This window comes from Bos javanicus, chromosome X (genome assembly GCF_032452875.1).
Source record: "Bos javanicus breed banteng chromosome X, ARS-OSU_banteng_1.0, whole genome shotgun sequence".
Classification (NCBI taxonomy): Eukaryota; Metazoa; Chordata; class Mammalia; order Artiodactyla; family Bovidae; genus Bos; species Bos javanicus.
In genome coordinates, this window is record NC_083897.1 from 53,005,224 (window position 1) to 53,018,344 (window position 13,121).

Genomic DNA, 13,121 nt, shown 5'->3' on the forward strand with positions numbered 1-13,121 from the left:
TGCCTACAGGAAACAATCATAGCTTCTGGGTGTGACAGCAAAGACAATTCTCAGGAAAACATAATTAGTTCCATGGAGAAATCTAACCACTCTGTGTGAGAGTTTTTCCATCCAAATTGACAGCTGAACTGAAGTATTCGTCACTCTGTTGTGTCTGACTCTTCGCAACCCCGTGGACTCATATTAACAAAATCACATATGAATTAGCATACATATTTATTCATAACCAGGAGATGCTCAAACATTCCCTGTCTCACACCAACATACTCACACTCATGGACATGTATTTTCACACGTTCAGAAATTCATGGACACACATAAATACAGATACTCAAACTTTCATGTGTACATATATGGCAGTGATCACTCACTCATCTGCAAAATATGATCATATATACAAAGTAATTCACACATTCTCTCATACATTGAGATGCTCACATTCTCACTCACATATATACTTTAACATAGTCATACACATTGACACATTTACTCACACACACTAGTATACTTGATATTAATGTGCTCACACACTCAACAGGCTCACACACAAACATGCTACAGATTCATTCAGATACATAGTTACTCTCATATAACATTATTTTTATATGTGTCATTTTCACTCTTCTATTAACATGCTTACGTACACACATATGTACACCATTCACTTGCACAGTAAGATACTCAAGAATTCATACAAACAGACTCACATATATGTGCATGTTCACACATCATTCAGTTGCATGAGTTTTCTCAGAAGATCAGTTACACCCTGGCAGATGTGTATTTTCATACATGTACATATCTACATATTCAGTTATTCACATGTACTAACCTACTCATAAACAAAATACATAGTTACATACAAATATATTCTCATTTTATCAAGCTTCTCACACAATGAACTGTTAATATCTTTACACATATAGTTACACACAAACACATTCTATCCCTCATACATATGAATATGATCACACATTCACTCATATATTAATACCCTCAAATAAGGACATGCTTGTACAGTTATTCAGTTCTAATATCAAACAAATTTACTTTCACACATAAACACATATAAATATATGCTGATGTTCCATAGTCACACATATTAACTTGATCACATATATAGTCATAGTCAATATGTAAATATATTTACATTTTAACTCTCCAGATTACCTGGTTCCACATATGAAGACATAAATTTTCTCCAGAAATTATTATTCTCACATATTACATACTCATACATTCAGTTGCATATGCATTCACTCACATTATCAAATATACCTGTACATTACAAAATTATCTCACAAATAATGTTAGTATATTCACTCACAGGCATGAACAAACTTATACATATTCTCTGTGACACTCTATAAAATATGTTCACACATTTATTCATTCAGACTGACACACAAATTCACTTAGAAGAACATGGTTACAATACCACTCATACATAAGCCATTCATATGTCATGTGTACACACGTATGCTCTCACATGTATGTAAACATAAACAACAATATGCTTATAGATACACTTGCAGATGAACATGTTTCCAAACACACACATATTCACTCACAGAAATATATTCTTTCATTAAGAATCCCACATGAATAAACACACTTGCAAGATTCACTGACAGACATAAAAATGCTAAAACATCTATTCACTCAGAAAAACATGATCACAAATTTATCCCAGCATAAAGTCATACTAGTATATGCTTACTTGCATTGATTCTGTACATATGGATACTCTCAAATCCTTCACACATGCAAATGAACACAACAGGAATACACCCATTCAATTAGAAATAAACATTTTCACTCATGAAGCTCATAGATACACACAAACATGTACAAGTATTTGCTTGCATGTTCACTTGTAAGTTTATTCATACATCAGCTACCCCATTCAAGCTAGTATACTGACACATTTCATCCACAATGAACAAACTAACATCCATGTAGAAATTTATATATTTTTTCATATGCATGAATATGTACAAATATGTAATAAGTGCTTGAATATACTATAACAACACACTTATGTATGAATAGGCTCACATATCAGTTTCTTATATTTATACATATTTAGTCACTGGCATGGTCGTACTCAGAGGTTTACTCACACTGGTCGATACACTTATATACTTACATACACATGCTCATTCTCTCACTCAAACAAACAAATATACTTCAAACAACATGGCTACACAGATGGAATGCTCATACATTTATTCACCCAAATATGCTCATATTAACCAAATACTCATTGACTCATATCTATCAACACATATATTTACTCATGTGTGATATTTATGTTCACATTTTCATATTCAATTACAAACACAAACACCATTTAAAATTCACTTGAACACAGACACATATAATCACAACTTATTCACATACCTTGTCACAGATGCATATCAACATATTAAATGTAAAACTTGATTACCATTCATACATATATGTGTCTTCAAACATACAAGTGAACTTATGAATTTACTCAAACACAAAATTGTAATAAACATGCACATTGTCACTAATGATAACATGCTCACAATTCACTCACTGAAAAGGATATAGTTATAGATTAACTCATAGGCACACACATAATCTCACATAATCTATCTCTCACACAAGCATGCTCAAAAATTCACTCCATGAGCACGATAATATGTTCATTTACTCACATGAACATACTCACAAAATCAGTAACACACTAGACAGAGTGTTTTGTACATGTATAGACTCAGGATATCAACTTCCACAAAATAACATCACAAAAGAGGCATGCTCAGGTTTTCACTTGAACATGGACCTGTTCACACGTACAAATGCTTACACAATCACAATATAAATACACTCACATATGAACATGCTTATAAGATGAACCCCCATTCACTCACAACATGCTTACAAATTTGCTAACACACATAGACACACTTACATCCACATGTTCACACATTCAATTCCGCAGATTGTTCACACACTTATTTGCTCACATGAACATACCCACAAATTCATTCACACACAGAGGACACCGTCAAACATGCTCATGTTCACACATTGACACTTTCTCATATTAATGTATATAAGACATACAGAGACATTTATTCAGTCACACACATGGGCATCCCCATCTCAACATGATCACACAACTCAAAGGCTAATACATTCAATACCACACATATATTTATAAAGTCAGTCACATATATACTCTTATGTATAATGATTTATACAAATCACATGTCCAGTCTTATTCCCATATTTACATACTCATGTACAAATATCTCTATGTTCTTTCACACACACATAATAGCTGCCACTCATACACATACTTACAAATTCACTAAAACAAGTTTATGCTCATATGAAGACACATTCACACATTTACTAACAGAAACATTTTCAATTCTCACACACATGTAGATACATATATGCTACCACAAATGCATATATTCTCTCATTCACATGAATATGTTCACAAAGTTAGTCACATATATGACACACTCATATGTCTCACATGAACACACACATTCTTTCACATTGACTCCTGAACACACTAAGACATGCTTTTCATTTCCCTTTCAACATGCTCACACATGTGGACACACTTGCACACTTTTCACAGACAAACATGCTGGTACATTCACACAAAGGATGTAATATACTCACATTCACTCACACATGAACAATCTCACACACTGACATACTTATATATTCAGTGAAACAAATATGCTCATATATACACTTTCAAATCACTCAGACGTCAAGTTCACATATTCACATGAATGAACATGCACACATGTACATGTATATTAACTCAGTCACATACAAGAACATGCTTACACACTGGCAGACACAGTGACCTACTCTTACAGTCACTTGCATGACACACTCACATACATTCACACTCACACATGTATTCACATACATGAACACTATGATATTCTCTTACACCCAAAGACACAGTAAATCATACATTCATTCCCACTTGCACATGAACATACACCTACAGACAGATAATCACTCCCCAGGAATACACTCATGCATTCAATCACACAAAGGATCACATTCTTACATTCATTCACACAAATGACCATGATCACATTAATATGATTAGATGTGCAAGTATGCACACACATTCCTTCACACATATGTACATTCACAACCAATTACAGGATACTCACACAGTCATGCAAACTAAGATGTCAACATTAAATTGGCATGAACATGCTCACATAAAACTGCTTCTATATTCATTCACGCATGAGTGTTCATAAGTTAATCCACACATGAATGCCATCACATAGTCACATACATGAACATACACATAATCACACATTTCAGTACAATCACACATATATTTACATGTTCATTCATACATCTACCATATTCACACATTTGCTTAATGAACATAAGTGGAACATAAGTGTACCTAATTATATTCAGTCACACACACAAACCTGCTCAGACACTCATGAACAGAGGATAACTTAAACAGATAAGCAAGATCAAGGAAATATATTGATATATTCAGTCAAATAAGCTTGTTGACAAATTAATTCATGCACAAAGGCACACCCACATATACTCACAACTTCACTTAAAATTTACACACATACATAATGCTCACATACATGACCTTGCTTACACATTCAGTTGCACAAAGGAAAAATAATTATACATTAATACCTTCACACACATCAACTTTCTCATGCCATAATTTATACACATCAACATGCTCACATTTATGTACATGCTCACACACTAAGATACGAATGAACACACAAATTCATGTATTCACAAATACAAACTATAACAAGCAGATGAAAATGCTCAAAACACAAAACATCTCCACACTTTCATTTTCATAGGTTCATGCTCACACACACAAGCATAATCAGACATTCACTCACATATGAACCTACTTAAACATGAACATTCCCAGACACACAAATGTGCTCAGCCGTTATGTCACTAACAGCTGTAGACCTCCACTTTCACTCACATTCCCACATAAACATGCACTTTCTCATGGACTTACAGACAGAAAAATTATACACTCACCCATACTCAGTCCCTACATCCACTCACACACACTGACATGGACATGTTCTCACATTTATTTTAAAAACCACATGCTAACACAAATAAGTCATGCATGACAAGTTCACAAACACAAACACTCTGACATACTCACATAGTCTGCATGCTCATAAACACACATACATGTGCATTTACACATTCATTCACACCCCCAAAACACTTATACACATATATGGACATGATCACACATTCACATTTAGCCAGGATCATATTCATTCAATCTCTCACAAACAAACACACAAATACACATTCACTCACAGTTGCACATAGACACACTGACATCATCAGTTCCACATAAGGAACACACATTAGGTCATACACAAACATAATCACATTCACTCACAGAAAAGAACACATAGTTTACCACATAGTTTACCATGCACCTACACACACAAGCATGCTTGTATATTCACTAACACACACATGTGTTTCTAAAATCATTTAAACTTTCATTTCAATAATATACACACATAGTTATGTATGTGTGTATACCTACAGTCTTGTTTGTACATTTACTCAAACACAAATGTAGAAAAACACAAATACAAAGGATACATTCATTCATAGTCATGAACATACATGATATGCTTACATTTTCATTTGAACACAGGAACACCATCCGATGTATATACTCACACAGTCATTTGCAGACACACAGGAACATGTGCACATATACACATAGTGAACCTGATCACAGACTCACAAGTACACTCTGTAACAGTCATGCACATGTATGTATATGATCACCATTCACACATACACACATGCATCGATTCAGAAATAGATGTACATATTAACAACTCACATGAATCAACATGGTTACACATTCACTCAGAGGTAAACATGCTACCATCATGCACATGCTTGCAAATTCACTCATACACATGAACACACAGAAACACACAAAAGCACATTAACACTGACATATGAACAGGCTCAATTCACTCTTATATACAGACATGCTCACATACATCCACAAGGTACACATTCACTCAGATGAACATGCTTAAATCACTCAGATAAACAGATGAACATGCTTACAGATTTACTCCCATTCATAGACACACTGACACATGGATAAATTCATACAAATATTCTCAAATTAAAATAGTTATGAATTCATTCACACACTCGAATGTGCCTCATGTATACCATGTCATTCATAAATTTACTTACATACATGAACATACTCCTCCTTAAGTTGTTTGCAAGTGAACATGTACATTCAATCACACATACAAATATGGTTACAAACTCCTTCACACATGTAGACAACCTTACACATAATAAATTGCACACATATACATTATGGTGCCCTCACATCGGGACCCAACGTTCTCAAAGCAGCCCTCTTTTAGCAGACTGTCACCCACTTACCACATGAACTGTTGTGTGGGCTCCAAAATATTAACAACCCTGACTGACTCTGATTGACACAGGTGCCTACATCTCCCTAATCCCAGGAAGGACTCATATTTTAAAGCAGACATCCCCCTGTACTTTATGGAGGGAAATTGCCAGCCCCTCAGTGAGGTGTTTGCTCACAGTTGTGATGGTGTGTGACCCAGAGTCATGGCCAGGTCCAGTGATGAGGATGACATCAATAACAGTGCCAAAGCCAAGTTTCTATGGGAGCTGCTGGTACAGAGCAGGCACCTAGTTCTAGACAGCAAATCTTATATACAATCACAGAGCTATTCATGTACCCCACAGGCAACTGAGAAAAGGTATACTATTGATCCACAATGGGGAAGGCAAATTGTAGTCGACCATCCTATGACATATTTAGCAAAGAGAACATGTTACCCCATTCTAGGACTTCGAACCATTCACTGGTATTATTTGAATGTCCTTCACTGAGATATAACATTCATAATGTTAACACCCAGTAGAGGGGCTCTAATACAGAGAGAAGACTTATTTACCTCTTTGTAGACTATAGACAACATCTACCCATTAGTAGTGGCTTTAAGCACAGGCCATATCAGGGAACTGAAGATGGGAATTCATATCCTTTCATTAAGTCATCTATGACAGGCCATAATCCTTCTGATTAGTCAGTACTTCTTACACAGGTAGAGGAAGGTTAACTTATTCCCACTGGCCAATGCTCACCAGCAGTATAAAAGCCTTAGGCTTGTTTCATGAGGTTACCTGCTGCCTGAGGAAGTCCATTCTAAAATGGGAAAAGAGATGGTCTCAGAGAGAATAATCAGGGCAGAAGCATCTTTTAGAAAAACAAAGTCAATTTTAAAACCTCAGTAGAGAATTAACCCTTCAATTAATTCTCTTCCTAGTTTGTTCAATGTCTGGTCTACAAATGAAACTTGAAAGGGTAGATGAAAGGTTGCTGCTATAAGCCATGAATGATGCCAGGATTTGTGACCTCCAGAGGAGAGGAATTCGATCTAGGGCCAGTGATGAGGCTTGATCGCTCAGAGCTTTTTGTGAAATCAAGTTTTATTAAATTATTAAGACATAGAGAAAGCTTCTGACACATATATCAGAATGAGACAGAAAGAGTGCCCACTTGCTAGTTTTTAACAAGGAGTTATATCCCTATTAGCAAGCTGCTAATTAGAGAAAGGGAAATGCCTCACAGAACTGAGAGTTGCACCAGGCCTCTCACCCACAACATACATTTTGAGATAGCATTGGCACAAGGTCCATATTCGCAGCCATAAAACAATTGACATGGATCTTGAAGAAAGGCAGATTTCCAAGCAAATATGTAGTTCGTTAACATAGCTCAAGAAAACATTTCCATAAAAAAACCACAATGGTTAGCTCAAGGTTTGAGATAAAGTTAAGTTCAGGTGGAACCAAGTGTTGCATGGCAACACAGGATTAGAAGAGAAAAGAAAAAAAGACATCTGCCAGTTGTACTTTATTTCCTCCCGCAGCTTGGGGACCTCTGGCCTCCCTATCGAGGCTATTAACACTCGTAAACTAGTTCCAGTTTGGTGAAAGGAAAGCTCATATTACCCCAACCTCCCAGGTTGGTAAAGGAGATCCAACATTTGATTCTGGCAGACTCTCAAAGGACATTAGCATCCATCAACTGGTTGATGGATGGGGCTTCTCAGATGGATTGGTTGATGGAATGGGCTTCTCAGACCACAGACGTCATGCAGCATAGTGATTAGCCAAGTCTTGAGGGGGTTGAATTCAGTCGTGAGACCACCAAGTTGTTTCTTGGGGTCGGGGTCAGCTTCTTTACAGGCAGTGATGTCTAATGCTCAGACAATTCAGAAGGACATAGCTTCCCTGTATTTAATAGAAGCTCATGAATGACAAACTCAGAGTCAAGTGCTGCCTGTTAAGTGTATATTCAATACCCTACCTGGCCTAATTCAAAATCACTGTCCATAAAGTGATTGCCCCCTTTCTTGGCAAAATGAACCACTTAACACCAGGTCCCCTTTTAAACATGAACTCTGAAATGAAAAAGAGAAGTTGGTTGTATTGGACCCCAAGGGATAAGGAGCCATGAGATATTAGATGATCTCTGATAAGTCTGTATAGCAATTAATATAGTTACTAAAGCTAGATTCCAACCTGGCCAGGCTTTTCCTTCAGTGACAGCCTTACTTTCCATGTCTGCCCTTGACCTCTGCCAATACCAAGGACCAGACATCACATCAGGACCCAGTGTTCTCAAAGCAGGCCTCTTCTGGCAGGCAGTCGACTTCTTACCATATAAACTGTAGTGTTGGCTCAAAAATATTAACATTGCCTGGCTCTCATTTACACAGGTGCCCACATCTTCCAAAACCCAGGGAGCACTCATATTTTAAAGCAGGGGTCCTCAACCTCCAGGTTCTAATGCCTGATGATCTGAGGTGAAGCTGATGTAATAAAGATAGGAATAAAGTACACAATAAATGTAATGCACTTGAATCATCCTGAAACCATCCCTGCTACCACCCCAGTCCGTGGAAAAATTATCTTCCACAAAACCCATCTATGGTGCCAAAAATGCTGGGGACTGCTGCATTAAAGGGATTCCCCCAGGAGATGACTAGCTTGAGAGGAGCATTAATTGAAGGGATAATTCTCTACTGAGCTTTTAAAATTGACTTTATTTTGCTAAACAATGCCTCTGCCCTGATTGTTCTGAGTCTCCTTTTCCCATTTTTGATGGATTTCCTCAGTCAGCAGATAACCTCATAAAAAAAAGCCTAATGTGTTGATGCTACTGGTAGGCTCTGGCCAGTGGGAATGAGTTAACCTTCCTTTATCCGTGTGAGAGGTACTGACTAAAAGTAAAGCACCCAAGGATTATGGCCTGTCATAGCCAAGTTAGTAAAAGGATATGGATCCCCACCTTTCAGTTTCCTGCTATGGCATGTCCTCAAAGCCACTAGTAACAGGTAGGGGCTGTCTATGGACTAGAGAGAGTTAAAGAAGGCTTCTTCCTGTATTAGAGCCCCTCTACTAGGTATTGACATGAATTTAATACCTTAATGAATGACATTCAGATAATATTGGTAAATGGTTCAGAGTCCAAGACTGGGCTAACATGTTCTCTTTGTTAAATACGTCATAGGATAATTGGTCACAATTTGCCTTCCCCTTTGAGGATCAACAGTACAATTTTTTCCCAGTTGCCTGTTGGGTACATGAAGTCTTCTGTGATTGTATTTGGATTTGCAGTCTGGACCTAGATGCATATTCTGTACTGGCATCTCCTGCAGAAACTCAGCTCTGGCGTTGTATTGATGTCATGCTTATCCCTGGGCCTGGCCAAAACTCTGTGTCACATACCATCACTACTGTGAGTGAACACCTTACTGAGGGCATGGGCAATTGCACTCCATAAGGTACAAGGCACCTCCTAGTTTGTTAAATACCTTGGCTATAATTGAATATCAAAAGGGTAACCTAGTCCAAATTTGGTAAAAGAAAATATCCTAGGGCCCCACCCTCCCATGTTGGTAAAGGAGATCCAACATTTTGTAGGAATGTTTGGATTCTGGTGCCAGCCTCCAATATTTGCTGGTCCCTGTGTATGGAGTCACCCTCAGGACTTCCACTTATCTGTGGGGACCCAAGCAACAACAGGCACTAAATAAACTAATGAAGGCTATTGTTCCATCTCTACAACTAGTGCTCTGAGGACAGGCCTTACAGGTAGAAGTTTGGGTGACCCCAAAATTCACTCTGGGGGCCACTGGACCAAATCTCCATGGGCTTTAGCAATGGGCAGACTCAGTGCAAAGGTATTGGCCAATGGAGAGGCAACTTCCAGAGTTACACTGAGCCCTTATTGAAACTCATGTCTCTAATGGAGCAGAGCCAGTTACGCTATGGATTGAGATTCCTATTGTGCCCTGGGGAATAGCAGAAGCTCCTCCTATACCAACAGAAGTCTCTATTAAAATGGTAATGTATCTACTAGATTGAGCTTAACCTCTCTCTGCTAGAGAATTGCAACTCCATGAGAATATAGCCACATTCCCTGACACTGAAATTAATTTGCATAACCTCCAGGCTTTTTAAAAAATGTGTATAATCACATGTGTATAATACTGAACATTTTATACTTTTAATTTAATTTTTACTTTAGTTATTTTTTATGGAACTCCAGTTGATTTACAATATAGCATTAATTTCAGGTGTACATACTGTGATTCAGATTTTACAGTTCTTGGGACTGCCATACAAATTATACAGTCAACCCAAAGTTCCCGCTTCATGGTAAAGCAAAAGAACAACAGGCATTATAAACATTGGTTTGTTTATAATGGCTTGGTTTTTTTTTTTAACCTATCCTGTCATCCTCCAGTAACAGGTATGATGAAAGACATAAAGGACTTTTAAATCAAGGGCTAGTAAGAGAACTTGGAGAGCAGTGGTCCTTCAAATGGTCTAGAATACTGCCCATGGTTTAGAGTATATTAAATTCATGTCCATATGGCATAACTCCACCATGTTTAGCTTCACGGCTAATGACAAGGACCCCACAGAGATATTTCTGTGTCTACTGGTATAACATTCCCACCAGACACAACCCAGTTATTGGTTTTCACAGACATGGGAGCCCAGGCATTGCCACACACAGAAAAGAAACATTCACCTGGTACTTTCATCTTTCCTTTCTCCCTCATAGAAAACACAGAGCTTAGCCATGTCCTTCATGATCCTGATAAGAACCTGACATGGACTAATGGTTGTTAAACCATCCTGAGCCTGTGTTCATCATCATCCAGTACAAGCCAAACAAACTACCCACCACTTTCTTGAGACAGAGTTGACCTTATCCACCATCCATGTACTTTGGTGCACTGAAGAGGTGGACCTAAACCTTTCCCAGACCAGCTAACACCATGTGAACAATACCCAGGAACAGTCAGATCCTCTACTGCTGGTTACAGGTGACCTCACACTTTAAGCCCTATGCTGTTACCATGCCCTTTCTCATCTGAGAAATTCCTACCCTTGCCAGTGTTGACTCTATGTCTATTGGTGGTCTACCCAGCCCTAGTAATCTACACACAACTTGATCTGTCTGGAAACTATACCACATGGAATTAATAGGGAGTCTTACAACAGAGGTCTGGTTGGGGACAATGGGAACCATGATGTTGGCTATTCACATTTGTTAGTCCTACTAAATGACCACAGATACCAACACTGAAGCTAGCAACCTTCTTCTGTTTCTTGTACTATTCAGTTCAGTTCAGTTCAGTGACTCAGTCATGTCAGACTCTTTGTGACCCCATGGACTGCACGCCAGGCTTCCCTGTCCACCACCAACTCCCAGAGCTTGCTCAGACTCATGTCTATTGAGTTGGTGATGTCGTTTGTCGTCCCCTTCTCCTCCTGCCTTCAATCTTTCCCAGCATTGGGGTCTTTTCTAATGACTCAGTTCTTCACTTAAGGTGGCCAAAGTACTGGAGCTTAAGGCTTAGCATCAGACCTTCCAGTAAATATTCAGGAATGATTTCCTTTAGGATTGACGGTTAGATCTTCTTGCAATCCAAGGGACTCTCAAGAGTCTTCTCTAACATCACACTTCAAAAGCATCAATTCTTCGGTGCTCAGCTTTCTTTATGGTCCAACTCTAACATCCATACATGACTACTGGAAAAACCAAAGCTCTGACTAGATGGACCTTTGTTGGCAAAGTAATGTCTCTGCTTTTTAATATGCTGTCTATGTTGGTCTTCTACTATTAGCAAAACCCATTTTCACTAAGCCACACTCTTTAGCCTTCTAAACCCTCAGGGCCAACTTTGACCTCAAGTCAGATGAGACCCACTGTTTTTAAGTAGTGCCATTAACCACATAGAGCCACTGTGTCTTGAGTCTTATATAAGGAATGCCCAGAGATAATATGCACCCAATATTAAAATCAGGATACTTGTGATGGTACGATCATATTAAAAATTCTGTAATGCAGAGCCATACCAACAAACTCTATGCAATTACAATTAGATAAAATTAGAGGTCTTACTAATCCCTGGTATAATGTGGAATGTAAACCCTGCCAGAAATGTTTATCTTTACATCTGTTGGTTACTTTTCTTATTCATTATAATGTTGTTGTTGTTTTTTTTTTTTCCCTCTCTCTCTCTGGTACAAGTCGCATTTATTGAAGCTTGCACTAAAAAATGTTCCACTAAGTGACCAAGGGCAACTCACTGTGAATTTCCTCCCTGATTAAGAATTTATATTTTATAGACATACACACAGTATATATACAAGGAAAGGAATGTATACAACAAAATACCACAGAGAAGTCATGACTGAAGAGTCAGGAAATACATCCAGTTTGGGAATTCTTTCCTAATGTGTCTTCCAATACCAACTTCAAGGTTACATCACACTCTCAACAACTGCAACACTTACTGCCCACTGGAAACAATCATAGCTTTTGAGTACGTCAGCAAAAAAAATTATCATGAAAACATATTTGATCCCATTGAGAAGTCTAACAACTCTCTATATGGGAGTTTTTCCATCCAAATTGACAGCTACTTGTTGACAACAATTACAAAATTCATTAGGCT